This window comes from Tursiops truncatus, chromosome 19, assembly GCF_011762595.2.
Source record: "Tursiops truncatus isolate mTurTru1 chromosome 19, mTurTru1.mat.Y, whole genome shotgun sequence".
NCBI lineage: Eukaryota > Metazoa > Chordata > Mammalia > Artiodactyla > Delphinidae > Tursiops > Tursiops truncatus.
In genome coordinates this window covers 39,981,026-39,990,848 of record NC_047052.1, presented here as the reverse complement: position 1 = coordinate 39,990,848, position 9,823 = coordinate 39,981,026, and the positions used below count along the sequence as shown (strand labels likewise).

Below are 9,823 nucleotides of genomic sequence, written 5' to 3'. Positions count from 1 at the left end.
TTTCCATCTTGTATCAGTTCCTGTTAGCCTGAAGAAATTCCTTCACTTCTTGTGTAACAGGTCAACTGGTGATGATTTTCTTAGTTTTTTTTAACTTGAAATATTTTTATTTTATTTTCAATCTTGATTAGTATTTTCACTGGATATACAATTCTAGGTTGACAATTTTTTCCCTAGTTTTTAAAGATATTATTCCATTGTCTTCTGACTTTCAATATTTCTGATAAGAGGTAAACTGTCATTCTTATCTTTATTTCTCAGAATCTTTTTCTCTGTGGTTTCTTTAAAGATTTCTCTTTTTATCATGGATTTCTAGAAATTACAATATAATATTCATTGGTGTGAGTTTCTTTTATTTTATCCTACTGGAAGATCATTGAGATTTTGTATCTGAGGTTTATTTTTTATTAGTTAATTTGAAAAATTCTCAGCCATTATCAAATATTTTTTTCTGTCTAATATTTTTCTCATCTTCCCCTGGTGCTCCAGTTCAACATATTTTAGAATACTTGATGTTGAATCACAAGTCACTGAGGCTCTTTTCATTACCCACGACAGCAATACCATACCCCATGTAATTACTGGGGTAAATTCAATGGATGCATAATATTGAATTGTAAAAACATGTAGTAATTTACATATTGTGGTAGGTAGCTTCTGATGTAGATCCCCAAATATTTGCCTACTTGTATTCCCATTCTTATGTAATCACTTCACCTTGAGTGTGGGCTGGATCTAGCAATTTGCTTCTAATGAATACAATACAGCAAAATCAATGAGAAGTCACTTCTGTGATTAGGTGACAAAAGACTCCTAGTACTCTCTTGCATTTGTTCTGCTTGTTCATTATAATGAAGCAAGTTGCAATATGGAGAAGCCCACAAGGCAATAAACTGAGGGTAGGCTCTGACCAAAAACCAAAGAGGAACTGAGGCCCTTTGTCCAAAAACCTGCAAGGAACTGAATCCTGCCAACAACTACATGAGTGACCTTGGGCATGGATCCTTTCCCAGTTGAAACTTCAGAGAAAGACCTCAGCCTCAGCTGCCATCTGAGAGCAGTCTTTCTCATTTAGATGATCCAAGTAAGCCATGGGCAGATATCAGAGACACTGTGATATAAGCTGTTGTTTTAAGTTACTAAGTTTTGGGGCAATTTGTTATACAGCAATGGATGACTAACACACTTTACCTGTCCACCATTTTTGGACATGTTCCCTCCTTTTATTTGCTGTTATAAATAATGCTGTACTAAATAGCCTTGGGCATATTACTTCATTTTCAGAAATGAATTTCCATAAGTGAAAATGATGAGTCAAAACACATGAGCAGTATGCACTCTGATAGTGCATATAATAAAATTTTGGAATGATACAGAGAAGATTAATATGGCCACTACTTAATGATGATAAACAAAGTCATGATGTGTTCCATATTCTTTTTACAAATGATTAAAAGCAGTTCAATGAAGGAAGGATAGCCTTTTCAACAAATGGTGCTAAAATGAGGGGCCATCTATAGGCAAGAAAATGAAACTCAAACTAAACTTCACACCTTATACAAAAATTAGCTCAAAATTGATTATGGACTTAAAACATAAAACTTTTAGGAAAAATAGAAAATAAAAATACTTTGGCATCTAGGACTAAGCAGAGAGTCTTTAGATTTGACACCAAAAGCACAATTTATAAAAGAAAAATTTGATAAATTGGACCTCATCTAATTTAAAAACTTTTCCTCTGTGAAAGTCCAGGTGAAGAAGAAAGAAAGAAAAGTAACAAACTGGGTGGAAATATTTGCAAACCACATAGCCAACAAAGAAGTAGTATCTCGAGTATATAAAGAACATGTAAAACTCAATAGTTAAGCAAAACAAACACTCAAATTAGAAAATATGCAAAAGACACAGACTTTTCAATGAAGACGATATGCAGATGGCAGATAAGCACTTGAAATGATGTTTAACATTAAGAGCCAGCAGGGAAATGCAAATTAAAACCATAATGAGATATCACTGTATACAGATCAGAATGGTGACAATAAAAAATGGTGACATTACCAAATGCTAGCAAGGATGTAGAGAAACTGGATCACTATTATTTTGTTGATGGTAATGTAAGATGGTATAGCCATTCTTGAACACAGTTTGGCAAGTTTCTTATAAAACTAAACATGAAATTGCCCTAGGAACCCCAAATTGCCCTCTTGGGTATTTATCCCAGAGAAATTAAAACTATGTGCACACAAGCACCTGCATGTGAATGCTTGTAGTGGCTTTATTCATAATAGTCCCAAACCAGAACAGCTCAGATGTCTTTAGCAGGTGGAGGGTTTAATTGTGGTACATATATACAAGAAATATTACTCAGCAATGAAAATAAGAAAACTATTGATACATGCAGTCATTTGGATGGATATTCAGGAAATCATCTGAGCGAAGAAAAAATCCAATCTCTATATGTTACATACTACATATTTTATATATTGTTCTTCATATGACAAAATGTTATGAATGCAGGAGTTAGGGACAAGAGATGGACAAGTAAAATTGGGGACATCTGAATGATATGTGGACTGTATCAATGTCATGGTCTTGGTTGTAATATTATACTATAGTTTTGCAAGATGTTACCACTGGTGAAAACTAGGAAGAGGTACATGGGATCTCTCTGTATCATTCCTTTCAACTGAATGCAAATCTATAATAATCTCAGTAAAATTTCAATTTTAAAATAGAGTGAGCATTTTTATAATTTTAAGTATATTGACAACTTTTACACCAAGAAATCACACTAATTCATAACTATACTCACCAGATAATTGAGCAAACAAAAAAATTCACTCTAATTGCAATTTTAAAAGGTCTTTCTAAATACCGTGTACTAAACAGGGAATCAAAGCTGAACCTGTACAGCATTTATAAACATTAAGTGTTAGAAATAAATGATTGAATCATTCAATTAAAGAGACTAGAAAATGAAAACAAAACAAAACAAAACAAGACAACTCTGATGGATGCAAAACTGACCACAAATTCCTCCTGTCCTGGCATCTAAGCTCTTAGGTGGTGTCCTCTCATAATGACTCTAGTCTTGGCCATGGAACTTGGGTTTAGCCAACAGGACAGTGGAAAACACACTACAGGCAGAGACTTGAAACATACATTCGGCCTCACTCTCTTGCTGTTATCACCATGGGAGGAAGCCAGGGCTGGGCTGCTGCAAGATGAGAGCCATGTGGCCCAGTCGCCCTTGTCACCCTGGCCAACAGCCTGCCAGCTGCCAGAAGTCTGACCAAGGACACCTTAGAACTTCCAGCTACCAGCTGACTCACCAGCTGACCACAGATGCATGAGTGAGCCGAGCAGTGGTTAGCTGAGCCAGCCTGAACTGGAAGAACCACCCAGCCAACCCATAGAAGCAAAAGCTACATGAAACATGGTTGTTTTTAAGCCACTAAGTTTTGGTGCTGTGGCTTGTTATACAGCAAGAGCCGTGGCCTAAAAACATAAGGTTAAGAAAAAGAGGCAGTTCTCACACAAAGTCGCAAGTCATGTCACTGCTCTTCCATCATCCTTGCTAATGAAATAAAGTACTAGGCAAATGGTCTTTAAAGGTATGTATGGGGCTATGGGCTTCTAAGGTGCCCAGAGTCAGGCTGAGAGCAGGGAACACCCCCCTAGACTGAGGTCTGCTTAGAAGCATGCCTCTTCTCTCTGTCTTAAGGGATAGCATTCATTCTGGTGGTCTCCATGTCAGTTTTCCCCACCAGGTAATGAGCCATTTCATCTGAAACCAGAAGAAACAATATGGGAGTGGTCGGAGGCCTTCCAGCCTTCACTGGCTGTCAGGGCCTCTGCTCTCAAAGCCATGGCTACGTGGACACAGGCCAGATAACGGAAGCAGCCTGTGCGATGCGGAGTTGGGTTGAACCAAGAGTCAGCCCACAGACCTCAAGACCAAGTGGCACACAGCAGGTCCTCAGCACATGTGTGGATGAAGGTCTGCACATGGTAACGATCACGGGCACATAAGGTGTGGTGATGCTATGGGCCTGGGGTTATTCTGTGGGGAATTCTTCAAGTTTCTCTAGATCGAGAGTAAATGTGTGCAGAAGAACCCAGAATCATTTGCAGGTGGGCTTGCTGAGCTGGCTGGCTTAGTCTCAAACCATCTAGATGGAAGTCAAGGATTTCTGCAGGGACCCGTTCTTCCACAGGTGTTCCTACAGCCTTGTAAACAAGACAGAAGGGACAGTATGAAGTAAAAAAAAAAAAAAAAACCCTTAAGGACAGACAAGATGGTGCAGAGGCAACACATCTGTTGCAGTGGGATTAGAGGCTGCCAGCAGCGTTTATTTGGCTTTGTGCAGCTGAGAGGCGGACCTGGTTGGAGGTTACAGAGCTTGCTTTCCAAGTGCCTGTAGCACTGGGACAATTAGAGACATGTCTGGTCCTGCAGGCTCAGGAGCTATGCTGCGCCTTTCTGAGGGAGCTGGTGACCTCTCCTGGGCCTGTGATGATCATTGCCATTAGGGCACCATCATCCTTGCCTTCATGTCATGCATGAGCTTACGAGATGGGTGAAGGCCTCCAGAATCTGAAAAGATGATGATACATGCAAAATTCAAAATGAAATTTTCTTTTTGAAAAATTACATTTACATGTAAGTGGAAATGAACATGTCTTCTTTTTTGATTTTCCAGTCTAGAAGTTCTGGGTATATTCACTGAAGCTGGGTTTTCCTTCCAGGCTGGGCCCCAGCTCCGGGTTCCCTCTGCTTGCTGGGCCTGGCAGCCCTGCATGACCCAGCCATCTGTAAATGCAAGCTCCAGGGCACAGGACCTTGACCTGCTTCATTGTTATACTGTCCCTGGCCCCCAAAGAGGTCTGGAAACCATAACCCTCAAGTTGTTCACTCACAGTAACTCACTGGTCAGGAAATCCAAATCCACACGATTTCTGGGGATTCCTCAAAGTGGTAGTCTCTCTCTTTCAGGATTGTTGGATTCTTCAAAGATCTGCCTTTGTGCATCTCTGTGGCATGGGCACTAAGACGGATGACTCACATGGTGACTCACACTGTCAGCATTTGCCAATTTTTAGGTTTCTGAGTCCTATATTGACTTTGTGTTAAAAAACTTAGAAATTAGGATGGGCATGTAATAAGAAAGAAAGAAAGAAAGAAAGAAAGAAAGAAAGAAAGAAAGAAAGAAAGAAAGAAAGAAAGAAAGAAAGAAAGAAAGAAAGAAAGAAAGGAAGGAAGGAAGGAAGGAAGGAAGGAAGGAAGGAAGAAAGAAACAGAAAGGGGAAGAAGAAAGAAGGGAGGAAAGAAGAAGAAAAAAGAAAGAAAGAAAAAGAAGGAAGGAAGGAAAAAAGTAAGGAAGGGAGAAAGAAAGGAAAAGAAAAAAGAAAGAAACAAAGAAAGAAATGGAAAGAAGGAAGGAAGGAGGGAAGGAAAGAAAAAAGGAAGGAAGGAAGAAAGGAAGAAAGAGTAAGCAAACAAATAAAAGTCTACGGGGCAGGTTGGATGGACATGCTGCTGCTGCCTAGCCAGGGACCTGTGTGCAGTGCCCCACCCAGCCCAGGAACTGCACACCTTCCCTTTGCAAACCTTGGTCCTTCTACTTTCAAGCTTTGTTGTCAAACCTGAAGCGTGGCTTCATCTCAGCATTCTCCTCCAGCTTCCAACCAACTGGATGGCACTTGGGGATCTGGTAAATTGTCCATTCATCTGCCCAGCTTCCCTCTGTTCCTCACATTCTGCATTTTCATGGGTGGCCATTTTCAGCCTGGGCGGCCACCGGCACAGGGAGCTTCAAGAAGGCTTGTCCCAAACCACAGTGTCTGTGAATGCTGGCATTGTCAAGATGGTCCCTGTTACATATCTGCTCATGAGAAGAGGAGAGAAAGCACCTTCCCTTAGCTTTGGGTTGAATTTATTTTAGTTCCACGAGACTGCAAAAGTCCAGACCCATGATGCCTATCTAAAAATCTAACCATATCAAAAGAAAATCTTTGCTGTATAAATGAGATTAGCTATCTCCCAATTTTGGTATACAAATTGGTTCTCCATTTAGACTTCCTCCCCTGCAGTACTCCTTCATTACAAACCATCATTGCATCAGGATAACATTGGAAAAAAGAAAAGCAACACAACAAAATACTCAATTTCATTAATCTGTTTAGCAATACCAATATAATGAGGCATAATATTGATTTTCTTACTTAGGATTTAAAATCTCTACTTCTTTGCACAGAATTAAATGCTTCAAACTGATATTCCACCTCTTTACAGTTGCATCTTTAATTTAGTTGTTATAATTAGGCATTAACGGGTGTCAGTAGGATAGCCAGTTAGAGACCATTCTGTTCTGCTTGTCTTGACTATCACAGTTTAGATGTAAAGTAAATTAGAATGAAAGACTATACAGTCCAATTACAGATAAAAGCAGCAAACTGCACTGTTGTAATTAGATGCCAGGACTATTTTTCTTAGACTTTGTATCTCTGAAGGCCCTTCTTGTAGCTACTTGGCTGAAGGCACTGCTGAAAGACTTCAGGATGGATCTGAGTTGTTGCAGCCACATTGTTTCTTGCAAAACTTGAACTTCTGACTGGGTTTTCTTCCTGGGAACCTTTCTCAGCCAGAGCCCATGAGGACTTGCTAGAGTGTTTCTCCCTTGGGGCCAGGGGTCTGCATGCATCCCTGCCTTTCACTGCCTGGGAAGCTCAGGTAGTTGGATGAAACAAGTGCAAAGGTCAGTTTCTATGTGAATCTATCTGGCTGTTCCTACCCTCATCCTCCTATCCTTCCTCCTTTTCCCCTCCTCCTCTTCCTCATTGATGTTGAATCTTGGGTATCGCACTGCCTTTTGGGTCCAGAATGCTGGTTAAAACCATGCCTTTTGTGGAATTTTCTAGAAGTGAGTTAGGTGGTGCCTTCCTGTAAATGCTGCTTATTTTTGAAAACTGACCAAGGAGAGCTTGACGTGGCCACTGAAGAGTGACTTGGAGGTAGCATGACGCATTCATTCATTTCACAAACATTTATCAACTGCCCAGCCTGCCAGGCATGAGGCTAGACCATGGACTCATGGACACACCTGCTGGAGTGGGGCTCAAGGTCTGATGAAGGTGGGGCAGCCATGGAGTAGATAATTGATGATTATGATACAGCATGAAAAGTGCTCGCTGGGCTGAAAGCTGTGCATTCTAGGGTCAGAGCAGGAACACCCATCCCCATGAGAGGTGAGAACTCCCTAGTCCCTTAGGCTGTGCTGCCTGACTTTTTTTGAAGGATTAGGGGGAATTATTTAGGTGGGTGGAGAAGCAGCAGGGAGGGACTTCCAAAAGGAATACATGTTTAAGTCAAAGGTACACAGGTGGTCTCAGTGGCTAGAGCGTGGTGGGCAATGCAGCTCTACAAAGTAGGCAGGGCCAGGCCATGAAGGATCTTGTGAACCTATAAGCCAAAGGAGGTAACTCAGGATCTGTCATGGGAAAAAGTCCACAAGGACCTCCCTGTCCTGGGATAGACTCCCCAGTTCTCAGTCCTATTGAATTCCTGGCACACACTGGCATCTCTGACCCCCATTGCCACATGGTCATTTTAACTTTACCCCTAGGCTCTCAGTGGAAAGACCCCCAGCCCCAGACCTTGGTGTGTGAGACTGTTAGGAGGGACACATACTGTCTTGATAGGGTGTACATGCTGAGGCGTGTCGGCAGCCAGGAGGGCTGGGAAGAGTGAGGACATCCTTTCATTGCAGGGGCATAAATGGTTACTGAGTACCCAGCTGATACTCCTCTAGAGGAGAGCCAAACCCAGTACCAGCAAACGTTTCTTACCCCTGAGGACCTCTGGATTCCGGGCCTGGTGATGAAATTTCTAGGACTCAGAGCCACCCAAGATGCGATGGGCTGAGGATCTGTGCATTTCTTGTCATTGAACATGTTTTGCGACCAGCTGGATGACCCTTACCCAGGACCCAAATGGTAAAGGGAGGACATGGCCTAGAGTGGCCTCTGCTGGACCTCCTCACCGCATGGGTACCTCACATCACTGGATGCATGTGCAGAAGCTACGGTTATTTCAATCCACCAAGCATTGACTGAGTCGGACACCAACGTCTACTGTGCGTGCGTACATGAGAGGTGCCTAATTTTCATCCTCCTGGAAATTCACATATCCTAATGCTTCCTGGTGTATTTTGTAAAGCATCCCTACATTAGAGTGAGGCAGCTTCTCTGGACCCTCCCCAGGCTGGACCGGCAGTAATCCATGCTTTTCTCAAAGCACCTCCCCAGCCATTCGACCTCTTATGAAATTCGCTGGTGCCTCTCCATGCAAATTCGGGCTGGAGGCACTTCCTCTCAGGTGGTGCGAGCAGGGGAATCCATGCTATTCATATTTAAGTCATGCAATTTCAAGTGCTCAGCAAATGAGAAGGAAGGCATTTGAAGAGTTTGAACTGTGTGACCTCACCACCAAACAGAGCTCAGGCTTGGGTGTGCGTCTGATCTTGCCTTACATAGGTCTCAGGTGAATATGCCTCTGGGCACACCCTTGCTCCATGCTAAGTGGATATTAGGGTTTAAAGAGATGTGATTTATGCAATACGGCCCATAAACATAAACCAGGTACTGTAGCTTATCGTCTCCTGCAGAGGCAGGAATCAGTGCTCCCAAACTGATAACTACTTGAGAGATGAAATGTCACTTTCCAACTTGGTTCTTCACAATGGACCTCAAGGGTAATTCGACTATGTAGGATATTAGCTATGGGTAGTGACCTTGGGACTCAAATTCCATGAAAGAAGTAATTCTGCTTTAGTGAACTTCAGTGCACGTGGGATCTGGGTCATCGTGAGTCTGACCTCTGTGGGAACATCGGTCAACTCTGCGTGGCCTCTGTACTGGTTTTATCAAATGCTCGTCCTCCACACTAAGATGGCCCTTCAGAGGAAAATGCCACATGATATCCAATCATGCTTTCTCTGGGAGACATTTTTAAAGTGAGCTGATCCCATCTAGGAGAGAAGGATTGAGTAAAATAAGGTCCCACCATGACCTCTTAGGGCACTAGGATGCACTAAGTCTCCTGACGTTTAGGTCACACTCTGTGCGCCACTAAGGAGGCATTTAGTTGTCTGGGTTGGCTCTGTGAAAACCTACAACCCCGCCCTTCAATATCAGTGCACATGTGCACACACACACAAAGACACATACAGACACATGAAGACACACACACACACACACACTGGATATCTAACCAAAATCAAAACCAAAGAGGAAACCTTATTCCCTGCAAATGTTCTTGGAGACACCAGTTTTAATTTAGGAAGATTTTTTTTTTTCCATGATGAATTAATTTCCTAGAGATCATTTAAGGTGTGATCCAAGCGTATATTTTCTTTTGCAAACAGATCTGACCTGTTACTAATTTTGCCTACAATTAGTTTGGTGTAATTACTGCCACTTACAATTTAGTCTGCTTTCACTAAAAAAAATTATTGTTCACGGGGTCATAAAACTCTTTAAAAATTGCTTAATGAAAAATGGAGCCTTGGGAATGTTGCACAAGATAAGCCCAGCCATTAAATCCAGGACTTCCTGGGTGCATGAGGTAGTAGGCTGTGCTGGAGGCTCTCCAGCACTGTGTGTGTGTGTGTGTGTGTGTGTGTGTGTGTGTGTGTGTGCACGTGTGCACATGTGTAGAGCAGCAGTGTTTGGGAGAGAAGCCCCTTTTATAGGTGTCGTCTTCAGCCCTGGGTGTGTGCTGTGTAGCCTGGCAGGGCCTGAGTCACCAACTCAAAACAGAGAA

The 9,823-nt window shown here is 42.2% G+C and overlaps 1 non-coding gene across 1 annotated transcript; it reads left to right on the top strand.

Moving 5' to 3' along the window:
- The first annotated feature begins 1,334 nt into the window (after window positions 1-1,334).
- On the top strand, window positions 1,335-1,439 carry LOC117309335 (U6 spliceosomal RNA). The gene has a single exon (XR_004523621.1). It is a non-coding gene; the product is annotated as a U6 spliceosomal RNA (small nuclear RNA).
- The last annotated feature ends 8,384 nt before the right edge of the window (window positions 1,440-9,823 follow it).